This window comes from Falco peregrinus, chromosome 8 (genome assembly GCF_023634155.1).
Source record: "Falco peregrinus isolate bFalPer1 chromosome 8, bFalPer1.pri, whole genome shotgun sequence".
In the NCBI taxonomy this organism is placed as follows: domain Eukaryota; kingdom Metazoa; phylum Chordata; class Aves; order Falconiformes; family Falconidae; genus Falco; species Falco peregrinus.
Genome location: NC_073728.1, coordinates 11,005,160 through 11,031,164, shown reverse-complemented (window position 1 = coordinate 11,031,164; position 26,005 = coordinate 11,005,160). Strand labels below are relative to the sequence as shown.

General features: G+C 41.7%; 1 protein-coding gene across 3 annotated transcripts in view; it reads right to left on the bottom strand.

Moving 5' to 3' along the window:
- ERBB4 (erb-b2 receptor tyrosine kinase 4) overlaps window positions 1–26,005 on the bottom strand; it is a 643,185-nt gene that overhangs the window by 224,070 nt on the left and 393,110 nt on the right. The gene's annotated exons all lie outside the window — the stretch shown is intronic.

The following is a 26,005-nucleotide window of genomic DNA, read 5'->3' as shown; positions in this document are numbered from 1 at the left end:
TGTTGCCCTGTCTCTAAAGACTTCTCAAATCTCAACATGAAAATGATCTTACAGCTGTTGGTTGTAGCACCAGGGTTTCCTCTGGAGCAATAACTTGGTTATTTTGCCCTCTAAACTCTTGCTCAGATTCACAATTTCTCTACTTAACCTGGCTCTCACATTTTCAAAGCACAGGACAATCCATATGACTTTCATTAAAGTTAACAGAAACGATGCAGCTAAAACCTTCTGCACCTCTTAGTGTCAGAGATTCAAACCTCAGCGAAGAAAGGTTGAAGGTTAGTTACTAATGGCACCTTAGAATGACATTAAGTGGTGCTTCACACCTCAGCCTTAAGCTTCACACTTTTCACAGAGACATTAAGAGTAAATCCTGACTATGGCAGCAGTGATTAAGGTTTTCTGATAGTCTCCATCTCCCAAGAAAATCTTTAAAAGCTGTAGCAAGAATGTTTATGTTGACAAACAACAAGGTAGAAATTACTGCATATTTCTAAAAAAAACCCCCAGGGTTTACAGGCCACAGCATGTAGGGGAGGTAGCTCCCAAGAAAAACATGTATTAAATAAAGGTTCATCTGTAAATACATCCTTCCACCATATTAATCAGTTCAGAGCATTACTATTTCTTAGAAACCTCTGGTTTAAAAGCTTGGCTTTTCATTGAAAAGAGGCTTAAAAATGAAAACAATAATAATCATAATCTTATACAGAAAAGAGTCTAGATTAGAGATATAGCAATGATCTGTCTGTATGATATTCTTATGATCCCTGAAAAAAAACCATACAGCATCTGTCAGCAATTCTGCTCTGGGGAAAAAGTGGGACTTAGAAGGACACCTGAAAACAGGACTAGCAGTGATTTCTCTGTGTTGACCCAGCTATACAGGACTACCTATCCCATTATGGCCCAGATTTTGATTAAAAATAATATCTATCAAGCTATGAAAAACTGTAAAATCTACATTCATAGCTTCTTAAAGTATTTGCACATGATTCCGAATAGTGTCACTACCAGTTGTATCTGAACACCTGCCACTGGCATAATTTCCCGTTTTTAGAGCATTCACTCATGACAATACCTATCAAATTTTCTTTTCTGCTAGGAACTTGGACACGTTATTGTATAGCAGACAGCACCTCACTCTAAAAGTAATTCTAATAGTTTCAATTTGTGAAGAAAGACTTTTTTCAGCATGAAAGTAACTGGAAAGTGTTCCCTCTATACTGTAAGTAAAGCTGACAGCTTTCCCTGTGATTAACTAACAGCAAACATGGAAAACTCTCTGACTTCCCTAATCACTGAGTAAAAAGTGTTGTTCCTGCTGCCCTTCCCCAAAAATGTGATGCAGTATCTTTATTTGCCCTGCACTGTAACATTTTTCAGAGGTGACAGGCCTAAAGTTTAAAGGTCTATTCACATGGTGAGGTGCTAATGAACCTGAGTAATAATATCAAAGATGGGCTCTGAGTTCCAAGATTATTTCCATCTTTTAACGTATTTGTGCTCTTCTCCTCCTCTATGGGATCCAGATTCATTTCCTTTCTACCTTCCTGTTCCAACCCGCTATTCTGCTTTTCTTTACACTGAGTTGTCCTCGGCATGTATAAATCAGCACAGATGCATTGGCTTCACTGACAAACACAAATGCATTTTGCACTTCTCTGCCCTCTCTTACCAAGAACAATGCCTGGAAAGACCTAATAAACCCTGTTACATGTTAAGCAAATGAAGCACAAATGTAATCAATATACAACGGAGTTACTGTATAATGAACTCATCATCATAAAGTCGTCATCTCATTTTAATTTACAACACTGAGAGCGAGAGATAAAGTTAAACAATAAACAGGAGGAGAAAGGCAGGCGTCTCTGCCTATGCAGACGAGCTAGCAAACGAAACGAGGCAAAAAAAAGGTTTCTTCTCCTGTGTGCAAGACCTGAGATGCCTCTTTGCTGAACTCTTTCTGAGGCTGGAGCAGGAAAGACCATGAGTCCCCTAGTGAACTTTGTGATTTCTACTGTGAAGAAAAAAGCTAGTTCCTGCCAAAGCAGCACTAAAAAGGACTGCTCACAGAGGATCACATTTTAAATACCATTTTGGGGAGAGCATTTTTGTCTTCTAAACCAATTTTTTGTGGCAGTGTAAAATTGTTAGGATATGAACAACACTGCTGCCTGAAACACCTACCACGCCAAACTGGCAGCAAACATTACCCTTTGACTTCTACACTGCTCAGAGACACTGAGCTACAAAAGGGTATTTTGAAGCACAAGTCCCACTAGCCTTCATTGGGAAAAGAGTTCCTAAAGGTGTCAGACAATTTCAGATGCCTTCCTATAAGGTACCAATGACCACACTTAAGAGTACCACCACAATTTTCCACTTTGGTACCAGGGCTACAGCCAGCATTCTGAGCTAAGCAGTATCTCCAAGGTCTTTTGCCACTTGATTCTGAAGTGAATGCAAAATTTTATCATCTTCCTTACTAGAGCTACTTTACTGGCTTAAAGGCAGTATAATTCTGTAACCAAAGCTATATGAAAATAAATCAGCAAGTGCACTTGCCACTGACTTCCATCATTATTTGGCTTATTGCTGCCAAATGATTGTGGGGAACTTAAGAGCTGCATATTATTAAAAACCTATTAAATGGTTATTTATTCAGGAAGCTAAATCAGAAATGTATTATCTGTTATATCTGTTATTTTCTTGCTTTATTTAGCCCATTGATGAAGCAGAACTACTATCGTATAACTTTGGTAACATACTACACAATAGTTACAATACTAATAGGAAAAACGGAAACATACAGGTCTCTGGCAACCATGAGACCCAAGTACCTTACACTTTCCCTAAAGTGCCATGGAACAGAGATAGGTACATCACACACAATTTATACTTAAGTCTACTAAGTTAAAATAAGGCTGAAATTCGTAACATCTATTCTAATTGAATGAGTTTGACTGGAGTGAGTGAAAATGCATTACCAGCCACCAGAAGCTTCAGATCACTGTAAGTAAGGCAAATAGACACTAGCTCTGCAACTGTGTTGTCTGTTTAGACCAGAGGTGGAAATAACTATTCCTCATCCATCTGTTAAAAGGGCATTTTCTTCAGCTGAATTTTTCTTGTGTACAGCGTAATCCCTCACGGTCTGCTATCTAATTTCTAACGTGGATTAAACTGGCAAAACATGTTCACTTCCTGCAACATATCCTGGAGTGCAAGCAACTCATGTGTTGATATGCAGTGGTGGCTGTAGGCACCTACGCAGCAGTAGAATCTGGTTCTAAAATTGTTACAAAATCGGTTATACAATTGCTATTACTACTCAAGTTTGCAAATTAAAAGCTCGTCTCTGGTGCAATGAAACCAGCTGACATGATGAAGGCATAGTGAGAGGGAAAACAAACTAGTTCTAAAGGGTGTAGAGAAAGGGGAAGGAGTTAATTAGGAAAATCTGTTGGGCATGTTTACTGTAACCACTTGTAAAGTAAAACAGAAGATACCTTACACCTTCCAAGCTGATTGCCTGCTAAGGAAACAGCTGTCTTTTCCACTACACCATATACTGGTATACTCTGCACATAGGTATTATATAATGCATGTTGATGATACCTTTATTTCCAAGGTCAATTTCCATTAGAGCTTAAGCATCTTTGCATGCTGACAGTGCTGCATCCTCATCGTCATCACCCAGGTTATGGGGATCTGCTGTCAGATACCATATCACTCTCAAAACAGCCACATTTCACCCAAGATGCTGAATGCATTATCCAAAAACAGATTTGGCCTGGAAACTTCATGCCAGACCAAGTCTTCTGCAATCTTAGCACAGCTGATTGCTGATGACCCACTGGGAAAGCATTTCAGGTCCATCATTAATAAGCTATGTCTTAAAGGGTAATGAGAACTAGGTGCTTTAGGAGACAACAGCTCATTCATCATCAATCAAGATCTGAAGTTTTTATACAGATGATTTAAGAAGAGTCGGACTGTGCAAAATTGAAATGTCACATTTGTACTGGGAGATGGGGGGAGCTCGGTAATGAAAATGAGAGTTTTAACCTTCTCTATTTCAGCTCAATGACCATACTCAAAAGCTCATGGATGTGGAATCTGTGTACCAGCTAGAAGCCCCAGACAGCCTTCGATCTCAATTATACAATTTCAAGTAAAGATTATTTGGGTCATTAGCTGGAAGTCAGTTTCAAGGCTTGATGGTAACAGCAAGATACTCTTTGTTTCTATCAAAAGCAATCAGCGTTATGTGCAGCCTGTGGGTCTGTTCTTCCAACTGCTCAGTAACTAAGAACACTGGATTGTAGTACCTGAGCATAAATCTTCCAAATCTAGCTACCTATTTCGCTGCTTAAATAAAAATGGAGTCATTTGATTACCTTTCACTGAGTTTGATGGGGTACCCTTTTCACCATTTCACTGTAAATGTGTGTGATGATAGGCTCATAGGGTCCTCGTGAGTCATTTAGCTACTTCATTACAGGACAACAGGCTCTGGTCAGCTCTTCCTTTAGCAATCTCCCCAAAGGGAATGGCTGTTTCATGAACAGGCTACGCCATATTAAGCCAACTCAAAGACAACATTTCTATCTGCTCAGATTATTCCTCTTCTGTGCATGCCTTTAATTTTTCCTTCTCACAGCCTTATTAAAATTAAGATGCCAAATCATTTAGCTGGTTACTATGGAAAAGGAAACAACACTACAAATTATCCCAGCCCCTTGCAGTAAACACATCAGAGTTAAAATATACATTCCACGACTACCATATTCTCGAGGAAGCACAAGTCAGCGTGCAAGTCTGTGTCAGGCTAATGGGCCACATTTCACCTTGCGCCCTGAGCCATTACCAAGACCACTGGGCACATAAAATGCGGCCACATGGCCCCAAAGGGTTCACTGCATGGAGAAAGTAACCCAAAATACTACGGAAGAGAGTAGAAACAGCTGTATCAAGTAACACACAAAATCCTCACCCATCCAAAAGGGAAGAAAACAGTTGGGTATAAACTCTATTTTAAAGATGTGTTGATTTTCACAGGAAACATCCCTGTTCTTAAGTATTTAAGTTTTTTCTTTATTCAACACACTTGGCTTGTGCTAAAGGAAATGCTCTCTCTCCATAATCCAGCTAGATTCACTTGTCCTAGTGGCTGCTTAATTCACTCCACCTTGCAGTGATCACAGCAGCTTCTGCCTACTTGGATCTTGATTCTCAGAAGTGTTTAGGCCCAGCTTTACATTTAAGTCATCTCCTTCCCCTCCATTGTGGAGGTTTCCTGCTCCTGTAATGATTACTTTGGTTCAACAACAGAGAATAAAAAGATGTACTGATTCCAGCTGACACTACTTTCATTAACCACATACCTGCCACCAGTATCACATGTCCTTGACGTTAATTAACAACCAGGTAGACATAAAGCTGTATGACCAGCCTTAGCTCTGCCATTTCCTTTGCAGATGTTAACTACAGAAGCAGCAGAAGCTGTTTACAATGTTACCCACTTCACTTGCTTCTTTTCCCATCACTAGCTTTTGAAAACTCTTTGACGCTGTTGACTTGGCAAGTGAGAAGCTTTCATGTAATATGCTGATTCTGTTAGAGGGACATTTATTTTCAGAGGGAGATGCTAATTGACTCACCACTTTGTCCAGTCAAATTCTTATCCTGATGTTAGCAGCCAGGTGCTTCATTTACTGTTTTCCTAATATAATTTGGGTGTGGGGGTGTGTGTGTACTGTGAGTGTGTGACAGGTAGATCAACAGATATAAAACATAACATTGCAACAATCCACATGAGCTTTCTGTGGGATTCTCCAAATCAGAGAGAGAGGCAGAAAAGGGCCTGGCGGTCCTTGTGGGTGGTAAGATGGACATGAGTCTGCAGTACACCTGAACAGTGATGAAGGGTGATCACACAGTGGGCTGCAGAAGCAGAGCCAGCAGGTGAGGGAAGTGATGATGCCCATGTGCTGGGCACTTGTGAGGGTGCATCTGAAGCACTGGGTCTATTTTGGGCACCCCAGTGCAACACAGTTATTGCCAAACTACAAGAGAGTCCAGGGAAGGACCACTGTGGTGGTTAGAGTCTGGAGGACTTGCCACAGGAGAAGAGGTGAGAAGACCTGGGCTCATCTAGCCTGAAGAAGAGAGGACTGAGGAGGGGGGACACTAACTGCAGCCTGCCTTTACCTACAGGAAAGCTATGGGGGAACACAGAGCCAGACTCCTCTCAGAAACTTAAGAACAAGAAGCAACAAGCACAAGCTGCAATCAGAAAAATATTCCTCATGGCAAGCGGGTAAAGCCCAGGAGCAGACTGACCACAGAAGTGGTGCTATCTCCATCTCTAGAGATTTTCAGAAACAACAAACAACCTGAATCTTGTCTGAAGTTAATCCTGCTCTGAGCAGAAGACTGGACCAGACGAACCCAAATATCCCTTCCACTCCAAATTATTTTGTCCTTCTGCAATTATTAATCATCTACTACCACAGTACTTACAACACTCCCTAAGTAATCCATTCTCTCCATATTTATAAAAGCATATGTCATTTAAAACTTTTATTTACTGATAAACATTTGGTGATGTAAAACACCCATCTGGAAGATAACATATATTTAAAAGCACATCACGTGCATGTATAAAAAAATGTTACAGTATTTGAAATACTGTGTCACCATCACTGTCCCCCATTTCATACAAAAGGAACATCTGGACTAAGAACCATTACAGATTTTAGCATGAGAGAACTGTTGCCCTTTGATCTTTTGATTTTTGTTAGCAAAAAGAAAATTGTATTCATTTAAGTCACTGTAATGAATCAGTGATGAGTTTCAAATTACTGTCGATGAAGAGCATGACACATCACTAGCTCACCCCAGAAGGCACACTCTTGAGCTCAGTAAGAGCAGCAATATGCCAACAGCCAGAAATGAGCAGTCATTTCATTCACAGGAGCCACAACTTAACATTCAGATAGCACAGCACTACCTGATGGGGATATCCGCGTCCCGGTTAGCAGCAAGCATGCACTCAGGAAGAGGTGAGCAGTCTCTGCAGTGTGCTGGTATGTGCCTCTTCAGTGAGGCCCCTGACAACAAACCAGTACTTGGCAGCGCTTACCTTTCAGTTGTTCCAAACCCCATAACTCTGAGTATGGATTTCAGCAAGGATACACAGCGGTCATCTGATTATTCCAAAGTTACTAAAACCTGCTGAATCTGAAATAAACCATCTCTCTTCTGCCCTGTTCTTATTCTTCAGCAGAAGGCCAGCAGAAGGTGCAGAAGGAGAGATGATATGCAGCACACTGGGTGCATCAACACGGCAAAGTCTCCCTGGTGTCCCAGCGGGCTCCAGAAAGCCTAGAGGCTCTAATGGATACCCTGGTACTGGAATTCATTTCTGCTGTCTGGTCATCTTTAACGGTGAGCATCCTGTGGGACATAATCAGGTGCAATAACCCAAACCAGTTTTATCAGCATTTGCTCTAATCATGGCACAGTTTTTGCTTTCTGTCAGGCATCCTCCAAATTTGTTCAGCAAAGACTGAATGGATCTCAGTGTCACTTCTACCCTCTTGAGATGCTACCTATGCCCTATAGCTGCAACAACTCCATCATCTGTCTCACTGATGTGCCTCTGCAAAGGTGCAGCAACGATGTACAACAAAGCCACCCCTTCTGGATCACTATGATGGTTTCACATTCATTTTTCTTCATAACTTCTGCAGAACTTTCGCTGTGATTGGAGCGTTTCTCCAGATGAATGGTATTGGCTTATGAGGAGTACTGTGTTTATTTGCCAGCCCTACAGCAGCATGAGTGGCTTCCTAGGGTCTCCAGGATGTTTCCATTCTGCAGATTCACCCACAAACACTATGGAGAACCACCAGTCAAGCCTTCCTGGGGTTAAGATTGCAGGCTGATCCTTCAACCATCCTCCTTTGCCTATAATCCGATGTTCTGCTAGTTCAGAGTCCTAGCATACGATACTGGGACCTAAACCTGACTGTCCCACTGCTCCAACAGGGACTCATCCCACTCCCTTCCTGCCCTGGTCTCAAGGGCAGGCAGCCAACAATCCAGGGAGTCTGAAAAAACATGGGGCAGCAGTGGAGAGAGGATCCTATTCTAGGCCAGAAAAAGTGGAAGCTGGTGCTCAGAGACACCTAATAGGTATGAGGTCCATTAAGCCAAGCTGAACCCTTAATGAAACCAGCTCTTCACTGAAGACTACCTTACATTTCATATCATCTATGGGCAAAATTTGAGAAATAGCATAGGAATACTTATTTTTATTTTTTTCCTCTAAACTTTTTAAGAAGTTGTCGCCTCATAGGATGTTCTTATCACTCCTCCACCGAGAATGAGGCCTACATACTTTGACTGATTCACTTCCATGTTGCCAAGACAGACAAGCATTTTAAATGCCTCTCCTTGTCTGGACATTTGCTATATAATATTTTGACCAAACCTGTAAAGTTTCTTGTCTGCTGGTGGCAGCTCTCAATTTATCTTTTCCATCTGCTGAGATATGTAACTGCAAGACTACTGCGTGTCCCTGTTCTCCTGGCATCAGCTCTTTATAACAGGCATCTTGTGAGTAAATCTTGCAGGGCAGTTTATTTGCCATTGCTGCCGCACCCTTTCCAAGCAGGCTTTTCATGCAGCAGTCAAGCAGCAGTAGGAAGAGAAACCTTGGTAAGGCCAGGGCATCTGAATGCAGCAGGGTTTCCCTGCAGCATCCCCAGGAGCTTCAACTTTGGCATTATCTGGTAGTATATTTTTCAATTCTTTTCATACAACCACTGACAAATTCAAGAAGCCTGCTTTCTATCCCGAGCACATCTGGCACTCAGGCCGCACACTTGGCAAACAGACTGATGGCCTTCTGTCTTGGAGCATAAGTGCCTCAAGTACATCCTGATTGGCATCAACATGCAGAAATTCCTTCTCCCATCAAAAAAAAATAGTTAAGATCTGGATGTAGTGGTAATTTCCTCCATTTTCTGAAAGGCTGTAAAAAATTACTGGCTCGATAGAGCTCTTCTCATTCAAAACTGTCATAATGTGGCTTGGAATAATCCTGGAAGGGTGCCCAGATCCATGTCCAGCTGCATCCTGAGTTTCAGTACAATCATTTGCATATGGGCTGGTAATTGGCATGCAGCTGGTTTTATGCCAGCTCCAGCAATTGCATAACCTAACTAATCTCTTTTCTGGGCTCGAAAGAGGAGTCTGTGTCCGCTGAGCTTAAAATTTCTATATGGGATCTGTTCAAGTACACTCTCACATATCTATGCCACGTTGTTAACCTCTCCTGAGATACGGTGTCAACTCCTTGAAGAGGAATTTTAATTGAAATTTGTCTGAGGTGGGAAGTGCCTGTGCCTTTCCCTGGCTCTCCTGTACTGAAACTGTGCAAATGACATGCTGACAATCCTCCTCCCACACAGGGGACTGCGAAGTGACTCTTCTTTGGCTCCTACAAGCTGTAAGGACCTTGGATTGACTTGCCCTCACAGTCCTGTGGCTGGGGACAGCCAGATGGCCACAAGAAGGTCTGTAAACTGAGGAATATGCATGTTAATCGCAGCAATCAGTAAGACCTTCTTTGTAAGATAATGAGGTTGATAAGGTCTGAGCCTCAAGTATCCCAACTCATATTTTTTCCCCTTTAACTGCTATAATTGCTAAGAGGTCGCCGTCAGTCCTGCTTCTTGCATTTGTATGTGTATTTAATTCAGGTTTCAAATCTGATGGGATGTCAGGGAACCTGTCCATGCTGCTGACCCTCTGGAAACACAGCCAATGGGTTCTGCCTGTTTTCTCTCCCCAAAGCTCAAATGCCTCTTGTGATCACCATGTTTGACCACATCCTCGTTGACCTTCGTTATGCCTATCTTCTATGCGACTATTATAAGGTAGCAGTGAAACAGTGGCAACAACTAAATCGTGGTTGTTACGTAAAAAATACCCAGAATTCAGGCCATTTTTCCTTGACGTATTAACCTCAAACCAAATGTTTAGATGAGGCAAATAAGCACATGTGAATTCATGCCAAAGTAACCACTTTGGAGAGTGGAGGCAAAAGCAATGGGTGACAAGGTCCTAAGTACAAAAGATAGTTCAGAGTTAGTACATTCACTTTTGTTAAGACTACCATCTCTGATCTCCAGTGTTCTCCACTTGTTCTGCCTGCTTTTAAATACAAGCCCTTCTCATCTCCCACCAATCCTAATTTTAAAAATGCCTCATCCTACACATTTAGCTTTTCAAAAGCCACAATGAAAACGTCCTCTTCTTTTCTCCCATCAATATTTTGACTGTAACCAGCACAGTTGCAAACATTCTCCCAACACACCTCTTTCTTTTTGCAGCAGATGAATTGCATTGAACCCAAGTTGCTTTCAGTTACGATGCAGTAGATCAAGAGTGACGCCGTGGCCCGGAGTGACATGGAAGTAAAACTGCAGTGAGATCTATGCCTCCATTAACAAAGGACATACTTGGCTCCCAGTAGTGGCTTATCACATGGTGGACAGTTCCTTTTCTAACTCATTTCTGCTCCGTACCCATGCAACCTTAGCAGGAGCAAGGGTTGCTCTCCTTGTCATATTGGATAGCAGAAGACGCTTTCTTCCTAGAAGAAGGATCGGTTTGCTTCCAGTGTTTACCACTCTACAGTTAAACTAGTCCAAACAGTTTCTGTCTGCAGGCAGCAGAAGCACACAGTTTGTCCTTGTCTACACTCCAGCTAAACTGCAGCTGGCACTGATTGATGGTATTTATTTCAGTGAGACCATTTTTAATAGTGCAGACAACAAGACAGAAGAGGAAGTGCCCCGACCCACCAATTCTGTCGTACTAACTGCTATCCTTACCATTAAGAACAAGTCTTAGTAATGTTTTGCCAAAAACTTCCCAAATAACCCCACACAAGAAAGGAAGAGCACACGAACAGACCACGGACTGTGAACAGAGTTGCTGAGGGTGAAACAAAGCAGCTGTTCTCCCAGCCTCAGGGCTCAGCTCAGTAGGGTTCAAGCCTGAATCTCTGCCTCTGCATTGCCCGTGGTTAGCTTTCCAGCTTTTCTTACCATTGCCTTTTAAGGCCAATGAATCTCAGACACAACTTATAAATAAATAAATAATTGTAAGAGATGTCCTGAATATTTTTTTTTCTCAGTTCACTGACTGCTGTGCCCTAGAACTGAATAAATGTAGATAAAGAGACATTTGTAGGGGGAAATATTAATCCAATCAAATATAGGGGGGAAACTATAGTCTTCTGAGTTACTATCGCTCTTTATTTGGCTGTAATAGCTTGCCTTTCCCTTGAGCTTCAGAGGTTCTTGCTCAAATTGCATAGGCAGTCAGTGTAAGGCTGCAAAAGTTATATACCTGGATATTCTTGGTCTTCAAAGGCTACAGAACATCTGTTGGTTGGCAAGAGCAATTAATTAACAAAATTGAAAAGATGGTTCCTTTTTACAGAGGCTTGGATGCAGCAGGGGAGGGGGAGATGACTCCAGGAAAGTCAAGCCTTGTGAAGGCCTGTAAGCTGTGTGCCTCTGGGCAAATTCCCAAGGGTGAAATCTCAATGAATTTAATGGTTCTTAATTCCACCAATTTTCTAATTACAGCCAAGAGAAGGTAATGAGTTATGATATAAATGTTTAAAAGCAAAAAAAAAGAGAGAATAAAAAGCCTGTCAAACTTAACTATCCAGTCTCCCAGACAGAGCTCCGTACACACCAAGTGCCTGGGTGGATGCTCAAAGCAACTAACCAATTCCATGGACACAGTGATGGGAGAGGAAAATAAAACGGCTCCCAAACCACCCTCTCCACACCTCGTTACAGGCTGCCTCCCAGTGAAGAAGGCCTTCTCTTTCAGTCCCTACCTCTACAGGTCTGACAAACCGATTGCTACTACAGGCTGCATCCTGGAGTTTCCCTACATACGTAGGAAAATCTTTCCCACCCCAAATGCCATCCTTCTGCTCTTCTCCAGGGTCTTCTCCTGGCTTTGGGGCTCACTCACAGCCTCCCTGTCCGGCCCACCCTGCCCTCCAAAAGCACACGGGCACACACACTGGGGGGTCTCAGCCAGGGCCATGCTGGCCCCAGAGTGTCACAGGGAAGCAGTCTTCCTTTCCCGGCCCCACCACAGCCTCTGCTGCGGAACACCTGGCACCCACATGGGGAGCTGCTGCCAAAGCACCCTCCCCTGTGTCACCCTGTCCATTTCTGCCTGTTCTCTGAGATGCAGAAGACAGCAAAGGCCTAGTAGTCTCGCCCGCAGAGAAGAGAGGCAGTTTGTTAAACGCCATCACTGATGTCTCACCTACCCTATCAAAAGACATAATTTTCCCATCACAAGCTCAAATGAAGATACCCAGTCCTGCAGGGCAAGGGGCCCCACGGTAATTTGGGGAATCCTTGTGCTGTGGAGCACATCAGGTGAGGACAGAGCAAGGCAGGTAACTCCACTAAGTGCTTCGCAGGGAAGGGATAGGAAAAGGCATTTCGGCTGAGTGCCATGGTGTGAGCAAAATCTGTGCCAGGGTTTTAAGCATGTTATTCACTGGCTTTCATTTTTTAACATAACAAGGATCTTGTCCTTCCTTTCCCCCCTGTTTAACACCATTTAAAATTAAATTCTTAAAAAAAGTTCCTGTGAATGACCCATGTGTCAGATGGAAACATCTGTGTTTTGCTAGGAAGGGACAAGCAAATAACCCCCTGAGCACCCACCATCTCTGCAGACACAAGCACCTGTGGAGAAATCCCACCAGAAGCCCAGCCCGGGGCACAGCATGGTGGTGCAGCACTGCTGGCCACCCCCACCGACAGGCCAGATGGTGAACCCACACAGCAGCTTGCACGAACACCTCCAGCCCCTGTGCCCCTGGGTTAACCCAGCAGGGGAGGAAGGAGGTAACAAAGGCTCCACGAAGCACAGCATAAAATTTGAACTTGGTTTTCTGGGCACTACCATTGGCAGATATCACAGCCCGTACATGAAAAAAAAACATCTCCTTGCACATAAAAAGAGGGGAAATTCCTAAAAGGTGTAACATGTACAAACCTCTGATGATATACCAGAGTAAGAGGTACCACTTGCAGAGGCAGAGGCATGTCTGATTGATGTCTGGAAATGACACTGCTGGTACATGTGCATTTTGGAAAGAGCTGGTACTCTCAGGTGAACTGCACCAATAACCACTTAAAACCATACTGGTAATTATGGACCGAAAGGTTGGGGCAATTTTTTTGCCTTTTTAAGGCACTTCTGGTTGTGCAAAGTTTTCCCACCACCGACTGTCAGTCCTCTGTCTCAGCCCACTTCTAACTTAACACCACTCAATGGTTCAACAAAATTCCCACTGGGACACTGCATGGGGTGCACGTGTGTTGCCAACTCTGGTCTGCGGTTTTCAGATGTTCGGTTGTGTTTCACTCAAAAGCTTCCAGGTGCTTTCCAGGGGAGCTTAGGATTGCTAAGAACAGTTAAAGGAACTTTTGCTAACAACAAGCAATATTCCTCCTCCCCTTTCCCAAGGAAACACCGTGGTTTAACAAGAGGAAGTACATTATGATGAGGCTCTGTGCTCAGGCCTAGCACAGCAGCATCACACAAGTCGCAACCAAAGCAGATCCCAGCCGAGAATGTGCAAGAGGGTAACAGCATCATCTCCACTGCCATCCTATGAGCTTGCTTTGTGTGAGACTGTCTCTGAGGGGGTAGGTTGGACCATTGAGGAAGGCAGAGTTGGTTGAGAGCAAGAGTTTGGATAAGCAAGCTTAGCTCAGACTCCTCTCCCTCCTCAAGCCCTGTGAAGTACCCCACCTGCCTGAATATCAGCTCAGCTTGAGCTACCTTGCCCCTCCCCATAACATGAACAGAGGAGAAAATGTCCTTGACTGCCTGCCAGCACTTGTCACAAGAGGGACAAAGTACTCAGGGCTCCAGCAGGCACTCTGAGCTCTCTGGATTCACACATTTACTAGTCTGGGATGCAAAATACAGCTCCAAGTAGCTCTAAGAGTACGCTGTCAGCATCGTCAGGACCTAATGGTCACTGCCATAGGTACTGATGCCTTTCTTGTGCTTGCTCTTCTTCACCTGCTTCTATAGTTATGGAAGAAGCAATTAAAGTCCAAACAAGTCTGAACCTGAACTTTCTGTTCACAGGTGCCTAAATTTGACACAGAAATGATAGCTGGTTCACCAGAGAAATGAAACCACTAAAACACCAGCTGCTTCTCCTAAGTACAGCATGTGCTCTACTGGACCTGAACACTGCAGCAGGCTGAATTCCCCTGGACATTGCCCGCTCTCCCTGTACCACATAGTATATTGGTAACTGCATCTTACTCAGGAGCCAAATCCTCTATTTTACCTCTCTGGCAGAGCAGACAGAAATCACAAGTCCTGGCAGCTCTTACCGGCATCTAACTCTCAGCATACTGAGCCCTGTTGAGACTTGAATTTGCATCCTTCAAAAGGGCAGTGCCAGCAGGCCACAGTAGCACCCACACTGTAATTTAAACCTACCATAGGGCATATAGGTACTTGGAGGGGTCTTAAAGAAATCTCAGGTAAGAAAAAAACATAAAGCGACTCAGCGCACTCATTTACAAAAAGATGGAGAATATGGCTACACATCAAATACACAGGAGAACAACCTTATGATGATGAAACAGCCACCTATAATTAAAAAATTAGGAATATTTTTCTTTGGTGATTTTGATTCCTTTTCAGGATTAATTAACGCTTCCTAGCATATGAAATGTTTCTTGCCAGACAAGAATAATCAGATGAAATACGTCTCAAGGCTGACAAAAGAAAATCGTATCTTCTGCTCACGAGGTTCCTGTACATTTTGCCTTTAAACCCATAACTCAGTCTTACATTTGCTTTGTTAATTAAAACTGAGATGTATTAAATTTGTAACTTAAAAATCCAATAAAGAAGAAGCCACCACAGGCAAAAGCATTTCCATTGGTATAGATGTTATAGTAAGCTATCAATCAGCTATGAACACTGATACACAAATTGACTGTGCCTATCAGAAAATGATAAAAAAACCATCCCACTGATCTAGGAAAGTTTTGCTTATCAGCAGCATGTGTTATTATTCTACAAAATACAGAACTATGTTCCATACAGGCAGCTTCAAGGATGAGGTCTTTTTCCTCTGAGGTACGCCCTAACTATATTATTATTATTCCAGTTATACCTATCTCAGAGATTAATTCAATGCGAGTATCCTGGATGCAGAGAATTCGAAGTAGATAGCACTCTATACATAAGGGATACCAAAAACATGCTGTTCTTTACTTCAGAATTTTTTCCCAATAATTTTGAACTGTTCATTAAATAACCAATGCTCTTCACCCGAGCAAAAAAACCCCTGAAGAGAAATGGTGTAAACCTGCCCTGAAAGCTTTCACATGCTTCTCATTGCTAACGGGTACGACGAGCGCTTGTTTGGGATGAATATATCACGAGGCTCTTTTGAAGACCCTGTTGGACTAGACAGGAGGTACAACAGAAACTGGACAGGACGTTAAAGATGCATTTCTTCTGTGCTCTTCTCTCACTGCTTGAAAAATACTTAAGACAGAGGAGTCTTTAATTTTTATCCTTGCTATATATTTCCAGAAGGATGTACTGACTTCAGAAGTTTCTGTTTGTTTGTTGATTCATTGTGTAATTAACCTTGCACTTATGACTCAATAAACTGCTAAAAACCCCTGCATATGTGTCAGCACCTTTCTAGATAAAATACATTTCAGTGTTCTTAAATGTTACTGTACCAGCAACAGTAAAAAGCCTGGCCTAATTATACAAATTATTACAGTAAATAATTAGGACTGGGTATGGTTTTTGTGTGGTACTAAAAAGTGGTACATGTGAGAGATGAAACTTGAAATGAACCTTACCAATTCTCTTGCATGAAAAATTAACTTTTAGGGTTGGAGTTTTTTCACTCTTCATGCAAGTGAGATTTCTCAAAGACTACAAACATGTTTTGCTGCATCTCCCAAATGCTTTCATTTATTTGCTGTGATTGTTCGTGCAAGTAAATTCCTGCTCAAGAGAAAACTAGAACATCTCAGAGACCCACATAAAAGAGCTTGCTTATCACTTTAAACCATAACAATCCATGTGGATCACCTCAAATGCCTCTCACTGCCTATTTTGGCATATGGGAGTTTCAATCACTCCACCAAGGACCAGAAATGAATGCCCCAATTAGCATAACCAGCCACCATCCCCTTCAAATAACAACTAGGTTTAACTCAGCACAATGGTTTTATCAGTATCTCCTAGCTAAACCTGATCAGGAGAAACATCTATCGTGTTATTTTGATTGAAAGATAAAATAATGTTTAAAAAAAATAAACAAAAAACAATAAAAACCCACGAAACCAAAAACTTTTTACAGTGATACATCAACAGGGCATCAACCTGGCCGCAAATCACTCCAAGCTGCACCTAAATCAAGTATGGGTCTTTACGTATTCTTGATCCAGTGGGTCTCACATTTATTTGCACAGCTGAGGTACACAACTATTACCAATGTTCTTTATTTCTTTCTAATTTAAAACAAATACAAAACAATGCTGGGTCACTTGAAAATAAATATCCCTACCATCACTGAAGTTTTTATTTGCTGAAATGCATTAGTGCTTGTATATATTATTAATGTATTAATTATTAGTAAAAAATTGGACTTGAAGGCCAGTAAATAGAGTGATCCATTTAAAGGCCAATAAAATGTACCAAGGCAAATAAAAACACAAGAAACTCATGTCAATTTTAAAATGATCAAGGCCTTTAGGACAACAAATTAATACCCAAATAGTTGTCCTTCCTGAACTGCTTCTTAGCCAAGCTAACTTAGTGGCTCAGCTCCCAGCCTGGCAATTGGAAATTGGCAAAGTATTTGATTGATACAATAACAATACTTAAATTAATGAAGCAGATAACACCTACAATCAAGGAGAAAAAAACTAGAAAGGGTATAGGTAGCATGTTATTAAACCACAAAAAAGTTGATTTGTTTTGATTTCAGTTGTGCCTCAGTAATGTTTACTAAATATGGTTCATTTTATAGGGACTTTCTTTATGCACACAGCAGTTAGAATGCTAAGTTGGTTGACGACAAACCCCAGAGAGTTTGCAAGTTTATGGGATGTGAAACCTACAGAAAATTTCAGTTGCCTCTCCCTAGAAGCTGTTGCTGACTGTTTAGCGGTGATCAGCTGGCAGACCAGAATTTCACAATGGCTTAGATCTGGTGCAGATAGAAAACGAACTGATGGATTTATGTCAAAATGAGCTTTCTAGAATCTGTCCCCTTTTCTCACTGACTTCAAATTCTGTTCTCAAATGTTTGTGATCACTTGGCACATCCACAGATCTATGAACACACATAGGATTTTAATTTATGATGGATTTTCAACCACTCCTCGTGCTGCACTAGCTTGGCGCCTCTTCTCGGGGATAGGAACTTCCAGTGGACTCCAGTGGAGCTTGCAGGCTCCCACTGGAGAATATTTCAGAGCTTATTGCAATTGGCCTTTTGCCAGCTTCCCACAGAGAAAGATGGACTAACTGGAAGATATATCACCAGACCCTGACACTTCATATTTCTCCATCACTGGCAGGACCATCATCCTTCTGAAGTCCATTTCCAACTGAGCTGTCTGAGAAGAATGAAAAATCATTCTTCTAAAAAGTCTAAGCAAGTAAAAAAAGATAAATGGATTTGATCCAATTTAAAAGTTGTTGAAGATGTAAAATGACACGAGAAGACACAAGTACTAGTTTATTTAGGACAGAAGCCTAAGGCACACTCTTAAATGGCCATCTTTGGTAAATGTAGGCAAGTGATCTTTTCAAAGCTTTACTTCTATAAGGGAATCATATTATAGAGATAACCTTGGTATAGATACGATGTCCTTTGCTCTAGCACCTGTCACAGATCCAATTTCTTGTCTTGCCAAGCTTCTGAGGGGCACGCCTGCTCTCTGTAGTAGCAAACGCAAGGCATCTGTCAGAGTGCCAGAGGTTGTCATTAAAAACAAATGGAGAAATAACAACAAAATAAAGAAACACCTAGTGCCTGGGAACCCCTGCCAAAACCTCTCCAGTTTAAGATGTCACTACTGCTGTAAACAAAAGGACTAGATGAAACGCACTTCTACATGCCAGTGTTGCTACCTTCATACATTATTGGATCAATTCCTGGTTGTATTAATAACCTAGTGTTCCCCTACACTCAGAAAGTAAATACCACTGTGCAACTCCCCCTACCTCCCTCCACCCCAACTTCATAAGCCCTGCTAAAAACATATTGTTCAAAGGATACAAACCTATGCCTTTTATCAAATATGTGAACCAAATATGGCACCTAAGCCCTTTAAAAGAAATTTTTATACTTTTGTTTATTTATATCCACAAGCATAAACAGCAACATGCATCTACCAAAAAAAGAAAGAGGGAGAGAAAAGGGCAGTTGTGCAAACACTTGGAGCTCTGAAATAGCCCACATCTGATGTTATGCGGACAGGGGAAACTCAAAGGATTCAAACTCTAACACGCCCTCTTCCTGTAATTCCAGAAGATTATATGATCAATAAATTGTAACAGGAAGGATCCATTTGAATCACATCTTTCATAAACATACAGTCACACAACAAAATCACATGAGCTACTTGATCTAATTCGCTTCTCCCCTTGTCATTACTCTACTGCCAGAGGCTAACTAAGAGGCCTGGCGCTCAACTAGCTTTGCCACATTGCTCAGGTCCTCCCTCAACTCCACACATTTCCAGCAGTGGGAGCAGAGACCCAACTGACTGAGGCACCCAGCTCTACCGGCTCGTGCAGAAACACTGCTGTGTGCAGGCTCTGTGTTTTGTGGAAGCTAGCTTTTCCTTAGCGCATACAGAGCGTTAGCTTTAAAAGGTTGAGATAAAATCCGAAGTCCCTGAAACACATTTCAGGTGCTACAGTCAATAACATGGTAAATAATGAAAGACCCAGTTTCTTCTTCCCTGCTGGTAACACGGTGTATTTCAGCTCACCACGCAAGTGCTGCTGCCTCTCCTCCTGTCTCTCAGATGCAGTTCCAGAATGAAGCTCCCATTGATTCCTACTCTCTACAGACTGCTGGATCAAATACCGTACCTACCTATTTGTTACCTAAAAACCTCTAGTCATAACGTGAAGCAAAACAAAACTAAAAGACCGTTAAACATCTTATTTTCTCCTTTTCCCCTTATTCACACTCACTTAGAAAAACTTTAGCCCAGGTAGATCTGAAATCCCATTCCAAGTTATCACCAAAGACAGCATGGTTAAAACAGGAAAGCTATAACTACAGTATTCAGCACTGTAAGGCTTTTTGCTGAACGCTGGTTTTGGCAAACCTGTGACATTTCTAGTCCAGAAATCAAAACTAGCATCAACCTGCCCACGACATTTCTGGTGCAAAGGCTGTAAAGAACAAACTTTTGGTGAAAAGAACCATTGCAGAGCAGTTTCTAACACCAGCAGCTCTTTCTGCTTTCTTTTCATTTCATAGTATACAATGATAAGCAATGACAGAAATTAGAGCTGTAGGATCACAAGATCAAGAGAAAACCCTCAAAATCTACAAAGAGTAGTTTCCACACATGATTTCCCTTCTCCCTTTAAAATTCAGGATGAATTTGATAGTCTGAAGTAATTACAATAGCCTCTTGATACGTTAGCAGTGCCAAGAAGATGGGTGTGTGCATAGCCAGGAGTCCACCTCCTCATAAAAATGAGTCCCCTCTTGGCAAGTTTTATCAATAGGTGATGTACAGCATTTATCTAATGTTATAGCTGACTGAAGTAAATAAAGCTGATTGTTACTTACAAGATTTAATTTATTGATTAATTACAGGCATAAGCAGTTATGGTTTGCACATTGATTTTAGCCTTTCTTTAGGACTATGCATAAGAGAGGTAGCAACGCAAGAAACTAGTAAGTTACTGCAGCTCAGAGAGGTGAAGCAGCTGATGCATTCAAGGAACCAGATGTTCTTGTAAGTACTTGTAAAACTGAGTTGAAGCCATCTGGTCTCAATGCTTTGCCACTTGGAAGATGTGATACTGCATTCTCAATTTCCTCTCCTGATATTGCTAATTCTAATTGAGGTTTCCGTTCCTCCAAGGCCCATGGGGTGTTAAGTTTTTCCCAGAAATTATGCCCTAGTTCAAAAGTGACACTTTCCAAGGTAAAAAGGAGTTTAAACAAAAATGAACCAAGACCCCTGTCACCTTCTCTTTCCCTGTATGCCCCAAAGCTTGTACCACCAGTGAGACTGGAAAGGGTTAACTAAATGTCAAAACCAGATTGACTATTTCTCCAAAACTCAAAGTCTGCTTTTTGCACTTCAGTTACAGTTGACACTTTGTGGTCTTGACACCACCAGGCTGGGAAGCAATGAACTTTGGCTTGCAAAGCCCAGAGTTATTTTAAAACCACCTGCTCTGTGTCTAGGTCACCCTTAAACACTTCTGGCTGCCAGGGCTGTCCTAGTGGAGGTTATTATCTCGTACCAGATTCCTCTTTCACCGGGATTCCTTGTGTGGTTTAACACTCCCAGGGCAACCCTACCCTTCACCTTCCCATATGCCCGACAAGGGTTATCACCAGATAAAAGGGTTGTGGAGACAACTGTTGTGGCTTGCTAGGATTTGGGTAGCCATCTGGCCCGCTGGAGGCCATCAACATGCAGCTTTAATCAGAGCATCTTTGAAACCAGGAGGACCTATGTGCCCTTATTTTATCAGTGTTGGGGCCTTAGCATGGCTAAGGATCACATTTCAGTCCGTGGAACCATCCTGATTTACAGCATTGGCAAATTCAGCCTTACATCTTTTCCTTTGCTCTTTAAGCTCATATTTTTGCCTTCCAATGTACTCACCCTTCTCTGTGATAGCTCACAAGTCACTACTCAGGAAAAAGACGTTCCATCAGGATAAATGCCAACTGCCCTTTAGAGATACTTGTAATAAAGCAGCTTTCATGCTGGATGTTCCCTGCATTTGCTCTGGAAGTGGACTCTAACTTGGGACTGCATTACACTATACCTGGTCACATTGGAGGCAGTGCTGAATATATTTACTTTTTTCAATACGCTATGCTCGAAACAGTGCTTATTTATTTATTTTTATTTTTTATTATTATTATTTTATATTTATTTATTTTAATTTTTTTTACAATTGAATGGGTTATGCAAATTAGGTGTCATCCTGATAGTTCATAACAGCACATTTCTGGAGAACAAATGCTAACCATTCATCATACAGGCTTCATATGGCAGGTTGCATGGAAAGGGCATTTAGAAGCTGGAGTCTCCATCACACCGCCACTTGCAAAACACTCCTAAGCATCAGTTCACAAAGGGCTTTCTCTTGGCTAACTTCGTGGAAATCAGGACAAAGAATTTCTGACACTCTAAAGTCTGTATCATAGCCTAGGCAGGCTTTATTATGGGAAAAATTTTCCTACCAAAACTTTTCTGTGTCCAGTTTATTATATTCTAATTACAGTTCATTCCCTGTCCCTGGGCTTTGTCTTTCTGAATTAAAGCAAAGAAACAAACTAAGCCTTCATTGTGCTGGCATTCACAGCCCTCCACAGTATTTCATGCAAAATTGAAGACCTTCCAAATCTGGATTCTTTTCAAGTTGGAAAAGTTCTACCAACATTAAGCATTTTCTAATATTCCCTGCTGCCACCCCATTTCTGTAATGGCAGGCTTTCTTCCTTTGTAGTTTCTTATAACAAGCCAGAACAAAACCCACAGCACATCAGGACTAGAAGTGTTGCCCGTGTATTGAGAACACGCTGCTGTTCCCACATGAGTGCATAGTGTTACAGAAGAGCTTTGATGACATGGTGTCAGAAATAAACCAGCAGAGAGATTGCTCCTGTCAAGTCACCACAAATAGCTAATTTTAGTGCTGCAGGATGTTTCAGCTCTAACAAGCCCCTGGACCAACCAGAGCGAAAGCTACACCGTTATCGTCTCTGCCCCTGCAGATTTCAGGAAGAACAAAGTGAAATCTAAGGTGGACTGAGGTCGCTGGTATAAAGGGTCTGTGCAGAGTGTCAGAGTTTTTCCCTTTCAAAAAAACTGATGAGCATCCCTTGAGAATGCCATGTATTGTGCCCAGCTGTAGCTTTCTCTAGAAAGAGGGTTGGAGAGGTTGTAGTAGAAGTCAAAGTACTGGTAATATGAAAATGGTTTTCTTGGATGCCTGTGGAATTTAGCAGAATCCTGCAAAACATTAGGAGACGTGCTTGGATCTGATGGTCTAAGGCCTCCCCAGACTCCAGTGATGCACCATGTGCTGCAGGCCCCAACAGAAGGGGAGATTTTACCATTATTATGCAGTTTGCATGATCGCTTCTCACGGCAGAAGGGAACGCATTTGATATGAGCTCTTCATTAACTTTTTCAATGTTATAGCACAGAAGATTCAAATCCAACAAATCAATCTGATGACAAGCCACCTTGAGATGATTAATTCCTGAAATCAATTATAAACACTGGGAAGAAAAAGAAGGATGTAGGAAACCTGAATGTCTCTTTTAAACCAAGAAATGGTAGAGGCAAATGAAAAACACTTACACAAACAACAGAAAAGCAAAAGAAGCTGATAGAAAACACATACTCACACCTACATCCATGTGGTTAAATGCTTAGCCAGAAGCACAAAGACCTAGATCCCCTCTCAAAAATGCAGACCAGAACACTGAAAGACCTGATAGACGGAGAGCAGTGTAAAACAGGTGAGATGAAAAAAAACCACAATAAAGGCACAGAGTGCAAGATGTAGTGCTCTTTTTGGGCTTATCCACATGTGGTACATGTTAAAGTAAGTTTTGCTCATTTGCAGGGGACAGCCTGATTCTAAAATAAACATAACTGATAACTGGCATTTTATTTATTAGCTAGGCACTCACCAGTGACGGATCAGCAATCAACCAATATTCAGTACGTAGTACATCTCTGGGTACTACTGCAGTACAAATAAAGAAATCAATGTCCTTTTCTGGTGCTTTACAGTGAAAGCAGTAAAGCTATAGGGAAAGAACAGAGACATCGACACACCCAGGCACAGGTCAACATCGACTGCTGCATCCTACAACATGGGAACAGAAAGCAGGGACATTTACACAAACCTCTCAGAAGATCTGGCCAAAGCAATACACCAGTGCAGGTATTTCATGTGATGGCATTTCCAGGAACTTCCAAGCGGGCCAACCCAGCAAGAAATATGGGTATTCTGTCAGGTTCACTATTACCAACATTATGTAATTACCCAGGGCTCACCTGATTTAAAAACATTAGGAGATACGGGCTTGGCCAAAGCCCCAAAAAATGTTAGTGGTGCAGCATGAGGACAAGAGCCCCAAAGAATTATTTTTATCATTAGTATGTGTTTACAAGCTCTTCTGAGAAATCCTGCTGCATCCAGAGACTGCCAAAACGGCTATGTTAATTCTATGTGTCCAATACTGTTTTCTGCGCTAACTAGTTTGGCCAATGAAATATCTCTACTGCACAGGGCTGAATTGCTGCAGGATGGAGATAAAACTATGAGTGATATTTTGATTTGGGATTAAATCATTAGTATTATCTGGCCTAGTTTCCCAACCCAGTAAGTGAAGACATGTTGTTTTAGACCAGAAAATAATGCAGCTGTAGAGCTGCTACAGAGCAAAACCATGGGAAATGGTTTCATCACCATCTTATGTGAAGACTGCAAGACCTGTTTTCAGGGGATTTGAAATTCTGAAGTCTGACTTCATTGTCTTTTAAGCTGAAAGTCAAAAATTTAAATTCCTCTGGCAAAAAGATCTCTTTCTCAGATTACTCGAAGCATTTCATTTCAGCAAATGTAAATATTTCCTTTCAAATTGCCCTTAGAAAAAAATAATATCTATTACAAAGGATAATACTCAAAGCAAACCTTACTTTTAAAGTGAAAAGCTGAAATAGTGCATCGTCAGAACTGTCCTGGGAGAGTCAGGAAATCCCCAAAGTAACTTCTGCTGGAACAACCCCCTTTACAAAATCATTCCAGTTCTGACAGAGGCACATATTGTCCCTGAACACAGTTCAGCTGCACGTTTGGCAAGGTCCCACTTAGATATGTCTCATGCACTAAAACAGGCCATAGGACAAGCCCCGAAAAGATGCGTCCTTCCATCAGTTAGGCTAAAAACATTCTCTAGGGCATAATTAAGAAAAAAAGAACATGTTCCCAGCTGAGACTGAAAAAAAAGAGAGAATTGCTAAAACTAGGCTACTGTAGAGGGAGTAATAAGTATATTACTTGATTAGAAGAGTATTTCCTGCTCTTTGTTACTAGTTTTCAGTACTCAAAATGTCTTGCGAAAAAGTGTATTAAATCCAAAATGAACAGGTTTTACATTTTCATCATGTTCAGAACTCATTCGAATTAAGATCTTGTCTCAAGATATGCGGAATCTAAAAAGAAAACATACATTATCTTGGGAAACTAAAAAATATGCTTCCCCAGGCAATAGTAAGGTTGTCCTGTCAGAAAGCTCGCTTCTGCCTTGAAATCTTGACAAGAGAATACGATGACGAAGATATTAGCACATGAACAAAAATAGCAAAGATGTCTGAAATAAAACATGAGAGTCAACTACTTTTTCACACTACCATTTTGATTAGAAATGCAGAAAAAGCCAAGAAATGTTTTTCTCATCACCTTCACAAGAAAGGTCATGAAAGGGCTTCCCAATGTCTTTAAGACAAGGGATGACAGCCTTGTGTGTTAAATAAAAAAAAATTATTTTCAGGGTGTTGTTCATTATATTTGCCTGAAACTTTAACATCACTGTAAAGTTTGGCATGTTCACTCTGGGTAAATTCCAAGCCACTTGTTACAGACAATACACAATAATTTTACACAGCAAAGTTTCAAGTTTTCAAGGAGACATCCTTTTCAGAACATTACTACATGTCTTCATTACCCCCAAAGCGACGAGAGAAGCCAAAATAGCTGTCAGGGCACCTAAGAAAAGTTCCTAATATGACGATGCCTTTTTGGACATAATAACTTACAGAGTGACGTGCTCACTGTCACTAAAATCATCTCAATTTTTACTAAAGGAACAACAGTTGCAGTTGTAGTCACCTGAGACAGCTGGAGTCACCTGACAGACTTGGTAGTCCCTCCTGCTCCCTGCCTGAGTAACTACGTTTCTGCCAAAGCAGGTTAATGGGCAACATGCTTCCTGGCTGAATTCTGGAATGAACAATCATTTACGCAGAAAATCAGGAAAGTTTCAGAATTCATATGCAGTTTCTGTCTCCTTTCCAGTGTCAAACAAATAACCTTACAAAGAAAATGCAATGGAAAGTGGTACATATATTTGCAACTAATGTGTTGCAATACTAATACTAAATGTGTATTGGGCACTTGTGGGAAATTGCCCATAAGTCTATTAAGTACTGGAATTGTCCTGCCAGGACAGACCACTGGTCCATCCAGCCTGGTCTGTATCTCCACAGGGCAGCAGGGCTGGTGCTTAGGGAGAGGAGGTAGCCTGGTCTCTCCTCCAGTATCCCCCACCAGTCACAGCCATTGTTTTGGCGATGCCAGGTCCCTACCTAGCCATTCATGTACCTGTCCTCCATGAGCTTGTCCAAACACTTTTGAGCCTGCTGACAGTGCCTGTCTCCCCAGTTTTGCAGGGCAGCGAGTCCCAGGTGTTCACCACCTCCTGTGCAAAGAAATTCTCTCTTTTACCTCTTGCAAATCAATACTTATTTCACCAGGCACCTCTTGCTCTGGTATCACGGGATTTAGTGTACAATTCTACATCCAACTTGTCCATCACCTTCCTGCAATCATATTCCCTCCCCCAGAGCCTTCT